Below are 12,392 nucleotides of genomic sequence, written 5' to 3'. Positions count from 1 at the left end.
TAGCCTAGAGGGCTAATGTGTTGCAGCAAAGAGGACAAAGGATCATATTAGGAACAATATTTGATTACGTTTTCTCAAGAGGAGCACTAGCAGGACGAATCTGTTTTTTTCAACTGGAAAAAAAACTATATACAATGTTGCCGAATGTAAAAGGTAAAAATAACGAACGGTGATCGATCTCAAAAAATCCATAAACAATAAAAATATGTGAGGACATAAAACACGGAACCTTGGAAATTCCAGAGGTGGGATTAGCTGCCAAGGAGGAGTAAGCATTCCTTGTTGAAAGAAGGGATTAGCTAGATAGCGATATAGAGACCAATAAACATTTACGCATGGAATCAATTTGTAAATCAACATACATGCATCCATTTATGCTGTAGAAAAGAACTATAAAACGTGTGTGTGCAAATTTAAGGGTGACAATAAGAAACTTCACACATTTGGTAATTAGAAAACCATGGGCCCTTTGAAAAAAAAAATCCAAAGAATTTTTAGAGAATTTGAAATTACTGCCAAAGTCAATAGCATCAAAATGTTTCACTTTTCAACCCTTTATAACAGCGATTCCTAACGTTAAAGTTATATGTTGAGTTTTTCTATATCACAGTACAACTGCGGACTTCTTCATTTAAAGTGGAATTTATATATTTTCATATCTTTCATTAATCATCCAAAAACTTACTTTGAACAAAGTCATTCTGATTCTACAAACAAATACTCTGAGAGCGATATTACAAAGATGTATGAGTTCTTTGTTGACAATATGTATGTCATCTCTGGAGACCATTTCTTTCAACAATAAATTAAAATTCCCTTGGAAACTTCCTGTGCCCTTTAATCAACAGACTAGTTAATTAATCATCTATGAGACAGTGTTAATATAAATTTTTTTTACAAAAAACTTCTACATGAAAAGAAATCTTTTGCAATGGCCTTCAATTCAACATACCGTTATTTCGACTACGTTTTAACAATAATATTCATTCTATTCTTACACTGATTTGATATACATGTACCCCACTGAACTCGAATAAAAGACTTTACAGAGTCTGAAACATCTATTTCATATTAGGAAATTTTTCTAGTAGGACACATCACTTGCAAACTAACAACTAAACTGAGTTCACTCAAGTGACCTATTGTGATCTTTTTCTTTTTTTTTTTTTGTCAATCGCCATGCTGCGTCGGTCGTAAATTTTTTAACATTTTTATTCCTTTTTCTGAACCGCTGAATATAAAAGGTTAAGATAACGAACAGTGATCGAGCTTAAAAAATCCACAAACGATACAAATACGTGTGTGAAGAGGACATAAAAAACGGACCCCCTAAAAATTCCAGAGGTGGGATCAGGTACCTAAGAGGAGTAAGCATCCCCTGAACCAATATCAACCAAGCTTGCCTTATAGAATCGATGTGTGAAGGAAAACAAAAAATGCGAATTTCATGGTCCTCACCATGACGGGACCTGATTGATAGAGCTAAAACCAACAAAATTTTTGCAATCTTTATTTCAGTTAGATCTAAACTGTTCTATTATAACTTTAATTAAACGCAATAATTTATTTACGAACGGATGGGTTTTCGTGTTGAACTCTGTTTCAAATGTATTTGAAACATTCAAAAAGTACAAATATAGACATAATTTTCGCCCCTTTTTTAACGCTTTATTTGATGATTTTCCTCAGATACCCCTTACTTAGGCACTCCCGATAACTAAGACTACAAACATAGTGTCCCTTGGTCACACTCTAAAATGAATGTCTGTGAAATGTTTTGTCAAATGAACATTTAAAGCATAAAATGTCCCCATTAATGACTGAAATATGGTCATTCAGTGTTTCAATTTATTAGTCTTGAAAACCATGTATTTTGACTTCACTTTATAGATATCCAAAGGACAATGTTCGACAAGTTGCGGCTCATATCAATTTTTTTTTTTTGAAATAGTCTCCAAACTACGGTCGAGATAGCTACTTAATTAACAGATCCCCGAGTTTCAACCCATATTGACCCGATTGATATTATAATCACTTTACTCACGTGACATTCCGCTGTTCGATACGCTTTCATTGTGTCTGTCATTGGAAGTTCCTTGTGTCTATCGACTTCCAACTTCAAAATATTGAAGATTTTTGCGAAAATTTTATTAAGGTTTTAAAGATTATATGTTCTTCTTTTCATGTACTATTTTTTCGTTAGGGGTATTTTGAAAGAAATTCTGGTATTCTCAGTGCAAATCAGGTGCACGATTAGTAGGTATATTGCTGTGCTCATGTCGCCTCTGTATTATGGTCTGCAGACACAACCCATCCCTAAACACTAGAATCATTTATTATTTGTGCACCACGAAACTACACAATCTCTCTCTTCTCCATTTAAATTCGTAATGCATAATCTGAATACGGAAAAATCGTGTGCTAATATTTACATTCCATTTCCATGCGATTTAAATGTCTCCGCCTATTTGCGGATACCTTAAATTCGAAAGTGGCCAAGTTCAAATTTCCGGAATTTAAGGCTTATACATGTTCTTTCAATGACTTTGTCTGTAATTATAGATATATGTATGGCAAAAGTTTCAAGGCATAAATATCAAAAGCATATGCATGCAGGGTTTGTATAAACTTGAATCAGACTACATGTACATATCTTTGTACATGTAGTCTGATTCAAGTTTATACAAACCCTGCCTCCAGGACGACGATGGGACCAAAGTGGGAGCAGTAAGAAATCTTTTTATCATTTGTTAGAAATGTCACATGGAACTCCTTTCCCTCAGGAACGTAATTTCTACACCCAGATGCCTTAGAAAACACACATCTTTCTTCAGAGTATGCAAAAATGAATTAAAATACCGGTATATTTGATAATTTGAAAACAACTCACTAAACCCTCACCTGATTTTTTAGACAGGTAAACATACCCCCAAGGCCCTTGAAAACTGTTGCCATGGTTAGTAAAAAAGATATTTTTGTAAAATTCATTCTAACCCCTACTCCTCCTAGAGTTTTGGTTTGATTTAAATGATTTTGTGCACAATCAACCTTTAATAATGTATATAATTAAGTGTTGTGAATATGCAAATTCTGAAAACTTATTGCACATCCGTAGGACATGTACACCACCAATCATCCTCCAAAATATGATTAGACTACTGCTTAAAATGTAAGGGGAGTTCAGGGAACTGGGGTTTTTTTGGAAAAAAAAATAACGTCATTTTTCGACCCCCATTTGACCCCCAGGGTGAAAAGGAAAATTCCGAAACCTTATTGTACATATATAGAAAACCACAAATTATCATCAAAAAGATGATTAGGCTACAGTAACTGCTAAAATGTTAGAGAAGTTCTGGGAACCAGGACATTTTTGTATATAAAAAACAACGTCATTTTTCAACCCCCATTTGACCCGCTGTGTGAAAATGAAAATTCTGAAACCTTATTGTACATCTAAAGGACTACATCAATTATCTTCCAAAAGATTATTAGACTACAGCTTAAAACGAAAGAGAATTTTTTGGTACCAGGGTGTTTTTGTATTAAAAAAAGTCATTTTTCGACCCCCCCCCCCTCTTTGACCCCCAAGGTTAAAATGAAAATTCCTAAACCTTTTTGGACCTCCATCCACAGGAAACCGTTAATTATCTTTCAAAAAATGATTAGGCTACTGCTTAAAATGTAAGGGGAGTTCTGGGAACCAAGGCTTTTTTTGTATAAAAGATGTCATTTTTTGACCCCCATTTGGCCCCCAGGGTGAAATTGAAAATTCCGAAACCTTATTGCACACCCACAGGACACCACCAATTATCTTCCAAAAGATGATTAGGCTACTGTATAAAAAGTAAAGGTCTTCTTGTATACAATAATGTCATTTTCGACCCCCATTTGACCCCAAGGGTGAAAATGAAAATTCCAAAACCTTATTGCACGTCCACAGGACACCATCAATCATCTTTCAAAGTGACAGACGGATGGAAGGAGGAACCAAGGTAACAGCAATATACCCAAACTTCCTTTAGAAAGTGCGGGTATAATAAAAACAATAAAATGTCCCGAGGAAAGGACGGGGCATCCCGAAATTGCAACAATTTTTATTGTTCGTGTCGTTGGTAATTTTTAGTGGGTATCCTTATTAAAGTGAATTTCTTTGTGCTTTCGTATTTATATTTCTTCACTTAGGGCAGTTATGTTAGTTTAATTAAATGTGCTATATATAAATAAATGAATTATATATATATATATATATATATATATATATATATATATATATATATATATATATATATATATATATATATATATATATATATATATAAAAAGTTTAAAAATAATTATCTATAATTGAATCTGTCAGCTAGCTATAAAATGCTTGCAGTGTACATGTGTTCACACCTCTGAAAACAAATCCAACGGATGTTTGTACAGTGTATTACTAATTGGAGATCATTGGAAAGTTATACTCTGTGTGAAAGTTTTGTCAGAAATCAAATTAAATCAAACTGTTTAGGCTGGGAATAAATTTTAGAATGAAATGTTTTCTTTTTCTCTTCTTTCAATTATATTGTCTCTAAAAAGTTTATAAAAAGGAAATACTTTAAATTGTCCGTGTCCGCATATATCTATATGTTCGCTGAGTTTCATCTTGCGGTACTCGGGGGCATGAATATGTTGTTTATGCACCCGGATTCTGGCTCTCAATGTGGTCCCCGTTTCACCGATGTAGCATTGGTTGCATCCTCCGCAAGTAATAACATATATCAAATTTTTGGACTCAAATGTCATGTCCGAATTAATAAAAAAAACCTCTGAAATTAAATGACGTTCCTTGTCTTAAAAATGGACATGTGCCACATCGCGGGTTTTAACACTTCGTCACGGATTTTGTAGATTTCCTTATTTTGGAAGGAAAGAGCATTCTTCTGAGGATTTTTGGTTGCCTTTTGCTGTTTATAAATTTAAATTTGATAAAACATTTGACATTTCTTTATCTGTTTTGAGATTTTGAACGATAGGAGTAATATTGTGATTGTTAGGGTTGTAAGTTGTGACAAGTGGTAATATTTTAATTTCCTCTACATCCTTAGCAGTTGGGTTAATTAATTCTTGCCTGTCTAGTTCCTTTGCTTTCTTGATGTCGTCGTTAATTAAATTTAAAGGATAATGTTGGTATGTGAGATATATTTTCAGTTCCTCCAGACGTTTATTTCTGGTTTCTTCCTCGCTGACTATTGTGCATATTCTTCGGGCTAGGTTGTATGGTATTGCCTTTTAAATGTGTCGTTGGTGGGAAGAACCAAAATGCAAATACTGATGAGTGTCAGTACTTTTATAAAATATATCTGTAGAAATTTTGTTGTTTTCCTTACAGATTAATTCATCTAAAAATGGTAGTTGAGTGGAACTTTTTTCCATTGTAAACTAAATATCTGGGTCTAATTCATTCAAGATATCATTTAAAATGCTCAAATCTGAATCATCTCTTTTCCATATAATAAAACAATCATCTAGATATCTATTCCAGTTTTTCTTAAGATATTCACCAAATTCTTCATCAAATTGTTCACTGGCTTTTTCATAAAATGCTTCTTCTAGATATCCAAGGGTGAGAGTTGCACATGTAGGGCCATTTTGGTACCCATGGCTGTGCCTTTCACTTGATGAAAATATTTTTCATTGAAAGTAAACACATTGTTCTTTAATACTAATTCTATAGCTTCTAATAAAAACTCCTTGGTAAATCGGTTGTCACTTTCATTTCTGTAATTTTCAATCCAGAAATTTAAAGCCTTGATTCCCAGGGTACTGGTTATATTGGTGTATAAATTCAATGAATGATACAATATACATGTAAGCTGGATTTATTTTAAAACATGACGTTAAATTCTTGTTTATGACGTCGCATAAAGCAACGTCAAAATATCGCAACGTTATCCTAAACTATGCTGCTTTACGTTTATACAAAATAAAAATAAAGCTTTGTACATGCATATATAATTGATAATTTCATGAAAATATATACTCTCTCAAAGAGTTTTGAGAAATTTTACTTAATTTTGACACGGGGCCGGATTTGATACCAAACGCACCTTATCCTTTATCATATAATAAGATAGTTTTCCTATCTAGAAAAACATAATAATTTCAGTAGTTTTTAGAGGGATTGAAAGATTGAAAGATGAACGGGGTTGGTGACACTACAGATACCCAGTAACAAGGTTATAATCTATAAACCGACCTGTTACTCTGAAGTTAAAATTAAAGTTTCTCGGTAAAAATATCTATGTATTCTTTGGAGACCAGGTTTTCCAGCAATTTGTTAAAATTCCCTTGGGTTATTATCCACATTTATAAGTAAACTTATTTTTTCATTTTATGAAGCAGAATTTATTTAAAAAACGTCTACATCGATGTGGCCTTCTACATTTAAATATATCGATATGTTTTAACAATTAACAATTTATTTTATTTGTACGTTGATTAGATACATCCCATTGAACTCGAAATGAAATATACTTCTATCTGATACATCTGCTTCGTATTTGGATATTTTACCAGAGAAAAGCATCAGTGGCAAACTTACAACTAAACGTGGTGATTTAACCTTTTTCTTAGCTTCCCTTATTATGTTCCCCAAACGAAATTGGGGAACATATTATTTTAACTCTGTTTCTTATTAAGGTCTACCGTTTTCACGGAAGACCTTATAGTGATTCTACTGTTTCTTATTTATTCTTTTTTTTTGACCAAATTTTGTGCACGCGATTTCTCGAAAACTATTTAGTAGTTTTCAATGAAACTTTCATAATTTAAAAATGAGTCATTATATGAACTTTGTTCCTCACAAGGATTCCAAATTATGGGCAAATTCCTGTTTTTTTAATTAGAATTTTGTCTGCGGCATATCTAAAGAACGACTAAAGGTATGAACTGGAGACTTATTAGAGTTTATAGAACCTGTCTTTTAGATTACCAGGATTGCCTTTTCGTGCATCGTCACTTCTTCTGGTCGCTACCGAAAGCGAATGAAAAAAGTCGAATTTTTCAACTTTTTTGGGTTTTTTTTTCAATATATTTCGATGATATTAGTAGTGTTAATAAAGACTCTTTTCTGAATGCATAATATATAAGTTGTTTGAAAATTGATGATAAATATTATAATTATTATTAATATTTTTTAGACAAATATTATGAACGCGATATCTCGAGAACTATTTAGTGGTTTTTCGTCAAACTTTCAGGGATAATGCGTTTTAAAGAGCCATTGTTACATTTGAAAGAATTGTAGAAAATTCACTTCCGGTTCCAGGCTACGGGCAATTTCCTGATTTTTAAATGGAATTTTTTTCCGCGGCAGATCTAAGGAACGGCTAAAGATATGAAATTGAGACTTATTTGAGATGATAAAACATGACTTCTAGATTTGCGGAATTGCTTTTATGTGCGTCGTTAATAGTTCCGATCGCTACCGCAAGCGAATTAAAAAAGTCGAATTTTTCAATTTTTTTGGTCTCTCAATATTTTTTAATGATTTTACTAGAGATAATAGAGACGCCTATAAGAAATGGTCCCGCGGGGTAATGGATAGCCTGTTCAATTTTCACGCAGGCGACCTTGACTCAATCCCCAGAATGTTTGGATTTTTTGTACCTTTTTTCAGATAAAATATGATACTGTATCTTTGAAATGATATATGGTATAATTTTCGGTTCGAATTACGCGATATATTTTACAATTTACGTTTTATAGTATTTCATGTATGAAGGAGTTAAAAGGAATGCACAACGTAATACAGATAGTGTTATGAGTGAGAAATCAACTTCTCTCATGACGGAGAAGGGACGGAAGACCTTCTTGTTGCCATGGCAACAAGTTTCTAGTTCTTCTTCTTCTTCTTCCTGGGTACTTTTTTGTCCGCGAGCGATCTCATAAACTACTCATCCGATTGAGATGAAACCTTTTTAGGGTTAATAGGCATTTTATGTAGATTTGCTGAAGGAAGGTCACGCAGGGGTGTTAAGGAAGCACTAAGATAATCTGACCTGATTAAATCAGTGAAACAATATGACGTCATAGTAGGCCAGATGACATCTTCGCTAGCCAAGGGTTTCTGATACGCTACTCTCCTCATAAACCCTTGGCATACGGTGCTGACAAAAGACGGGATTGTTTTCGTCACGTGATCACGCTTCTTACCAGGTACGCACAGATTGCGTCATCGACAGAAATAAAAAGCGTATTTAAAAATATAATGTTTTTAAAGAATAATTAACAAGAAGGTATTGAGTTATGTTAATTTGTTATTTAAACATGTTAAAATGCAAATCTACATCTTCAGTATAGATTCTTAATCACATATTTTGCACGTAGCTTAAGATATTGGATGACACCATATAGCTATTCAAAGAATGGCATGTTATCTTACGGATCGTTGTTTACTTGCATTTTTCCTTCCCGATATTAAAGAGTCAAGATATATCCCGAACACAAATATCGTCATTTACAAAAAACAATTGCTGATTGGTCGAATGATGTCGACCAACTCCAATCACAGCTTGAGAAAAAAATCCCAACTCTTTTTAACACCGTATGCCAAGGGCTTATGAGGAGAGTAGCGTATCAGAAACTCTTGGCTAGCGAAGATGGCCAGATGACGTCAATTTTAGAACACAAGTTTTCTAAATATTTTTACTTAGAGATATAATTTACCTCCTGAAAATAAATATAGAAACCTACAAATATTAACAAACATAAAATGTTTTTATTTTTGTTATGCTGTATCTATCACTTGCATTAAGAACTCTGACCGATGACGTCATATCTGTTCAACAAGTACCTTGAGAATTGATCATGTTGTGTAACGAGAATTTAGCTAAGACGGCATGTAAATAGATACGTAAAAGGGGGGTTAGAAGCAAATACGTGAATATTGTGTGTGGTTCGTGTGAAGTTAAAATTTGTTAAACAGGCTTGCTAATTCATTTTCATCGATTATATCTTCTATTGAAGACAGTCAGCTATTTACGTATCTCGGTCGGCCTTTCCTCTGTCATTCGTGACAACAATAATGCAAAAGAACAACACTAAGCTGGATACTTCAAAAGATAATATTTGTACATATCAAAAGCTTGCGTTCTATGATACTTAGAAAGTGCTGCAAGAATCGTGAGGTAAATTTGGTTTGAAGAAATATCTTGGGTTATATGTATAAAATGCAAAACATTGAGTAGGGTTTCGTGCGAATATGTGGAATAATTATTTTCTCGACCGGACAGTAGGATTCTAGCAGCACTTTTTAGGCATAAGAGATGTTTTTCAACTATATTATTTACACAAAGAAAATATCAAACCCCGGGGTATTTTTTTGTTAACTTTTTTTATTAAGGAATATTTTGCTATTAATAGCAGACACTCTGTTGTCTTTATGCAATAGTTAATAAGAGTTTACGTTTTATCGACGACTTTGATAAATTATCAAACTTAATTTTCTTAAAAAAGTCTCAATTTCCCGAGAAACGATTTGTATGCTTCCTTAACATACTCGCGCATTTTGCGCGCACATGCATGCACGTGCGTGCGTGTGCAATGCGTAAAATGACCAATGTACTTGATAAAGCTGTAACTTGTATATTTTTTGATGAAATGCTTTGATACTCAGAATATAAGGATATATTAAAAGTGTCGACAACATGCACATGCATGCACGTCCGCGCACGCGCAAAGCGTAAAATGACCAATTTACTTTATATAATCGTAACTTTTATACTTTTTGATGATATGCTTTGATACTCAAAATATTTATTTATATTGAAAGTGTAGAAAGATAACATGGTCATCATGCCGTGCGCGCGCTTGCAATGCGTAAAATGAAAAAAATATTCTTGATGTAGCCGTTACTTTTATATTATTGATAAAATGCTTTGATACTCAGAATAATAATATATTAAGACATATTAAAGTGAAGAAAGGATGATATCGTTATTAAGCACATGGATGCACGTGCGCGCGCGTGCAATGAGTGAAATGACTAAATAAATGTAATTGATATAGCCGTAACTTTTACATTTTTTTACAGGGAATAAGACTTTTAAAGGGAGTTGGGGAGCGTTTGGGGAACATCTGTAACGGTTCCAGTTACAATTAGCACTAGTTTATGTTGCAATATATGCCAATAATACACTTTCATGTAAATTAGTTGAATCTGATTCGTCGAGAAACATTTGTTAATAAAACTATTACCCGCTGAATAATGAAGCCACGCCCTCCAGTGTAGCAACAGTCAACATTGCTTGCGCAAAATCTTTGCGCGCAAGGTTCACTGTACATATGTATTTGAACAAAACATTCAGCACAATATAATAAATATTACATATAGTTGAGTGTAACATTGAAAACTTTTACCCCTCGAATACCATTGTCAATCTCGGCTGCGTTTCGGTTGACAATGGTTTTCTTGGAGTGAAAATTTTCATTGTAACACTCAACTGCATGCAATATTTATTTAATATCACATATCACATAGTTCATATTATCTCTCAGTGGACTCGATATGCAATAGCATGTTCTGTATACAGTTAAACTTCGTTATCTCGAGATTGATAGGACCGAGAAAAAACTTTGAGCTATCGAGGACACGAGATATCAAAGGTAAAATACTTAAAGCAATATGAGCTGCATTTTTGAGAATTTTATTTTGCTATTATAATGTGTAATTATGATAAATTTGTATGCAATTTAAACATTTTTTTATCAATTAGCAGAAATAAAGTATCAAATTGTTTCAGAATATAGGATTCTATACAATCAAATACATAGTATTACATGTATATAAGAAATCAGTATTGTACAGGACGACAATAATGTAATTTTGCTTCAATCAAAATACTTATAAATACTTCATCCATCGCAAATATGAACAACAAAAGTTTATAAACGTTCTTTTTTCTGTCATTGAAATAGTTAATTACAATTTTGCAACAAAAATTTCTGAAATCAAAGTTGCAGCTCATATTGCTTTAAATAATAAATGTGTTTGAGATATACATGTATTACTTTGGGACAAATTACTTTGACATATCAATGGTATTCGAGATATCTCTTTTCGAGATACAAAATTTCATCTGTACAAACCAAAGGCAAATTGGGATTTTTTAAAAAGCACAAATTTTGCCCAAAGAGACCTTAAATTTGGCCATTTAGTGTTTTGTTTTTCTCTGTGTCTTAGGAATCATTCAGCCTGTACATAATACTATATGAAGGAGAAAACTATAAAGTCACACACAAACATATGCATCCCATTCTGTTTAACCAAACAAACCTTTTACGCATCGAATTGTGTGTAATGATACCAGTTTTACACAATTCATAAAATATAATGCTGGTCGTGAAAGTCTGAAAACAATTATCAGGATTTTTAATTCTTTAGTTGATTTTGTCAACTCGTCAGGGATATTTTATTTTTAAGATAACGGGACAAGTCAAGTAATGCAAAAACTTTTTTTCAAACAGGAGGTTAATGTAAAAGCATTTTACTGCGTGTATTTATTTGTTGTTCAAACAAAATGTCGTCCATGTGGCTCTAAAATATAAAAACATGATTTTTCCGCTATTTCCCGATCATGACAAGGGCACACGGCGGGTGTGACCGGCCGGCAGGGAATGCTCACTCCTCCATGGCACCTGATCCCAACTTTGATGTTTTTGAAGGTCCGTGTTTGCTCTGCTCCCGATTTATATTGTGTAAATGGACTTTGAGCTTAAATACTGTTCGTTTTCTCCATATTTCATCAAAGGAAATCACTTTTACGAATGAGCTGAAAAATGATAGATTTAAACAACAAAACTAGGCATATAGAGCTGGGCCTCCTTTAATAAATGAAAACAACTTCTTTTTGTACGTGACTTGACAGTAGTCATATCAATTTTTAGTGTTTTTGAATCTCCAATGTATTGTAGGTTTCATCAAACAGCAGCATTTAATTGCCAACAATATTTTTAAAAGAAACACTCTTGATAATTGATCTGATTTTGTGATCTGTAATACAACTAAAATACATAAATTTTTAATAATGTATATCGATCTAGTACAATAAGGACTGGAATTCTTTTTAGAAATATCATATTCTTACAGGGAATAAAACTGACATAGGAGTAAAATATAGACTTAAAATCGAACTCTTTGAAAAAAGTATGTGTGAAGACGAAATCACAAATTATTTTTGAATAAAATACAAACTTAGGGAAAGACCGATAATGAAATTTCTACAAAATAAGGAAAGTATGTAGACGAAACTTTTTTTTCATTACAGGGTTTTAATCAGTGGTCAATCGTAACAAAATAACTTATTTACTTTTCTCTATACTACACACTGGTACACTTATCTATATGTTTT

This window comes from Saccostrea echinata, unplaced genomic scaffold (genome assembly GCF_033153115.1).
Source record: "Saccostrea echinata isolate AGI-Se365-2 ecotype Australia unplaced genomic scaffold, CSIRO_AGI_Sech_v1 ptg000004l, whole genome shotgun sequence".
Lineage (NCBI taxonomy): Eukaryota > Metazoa > Mollusca > Bivalvia > Ostreida > Ostreidae > Saccostrea > Saccostrea echinata.
The sequence above is the reverse complement of the archived record's forward strand: the minus strand, read 5'-3'. Positions refer to the sequence as shown.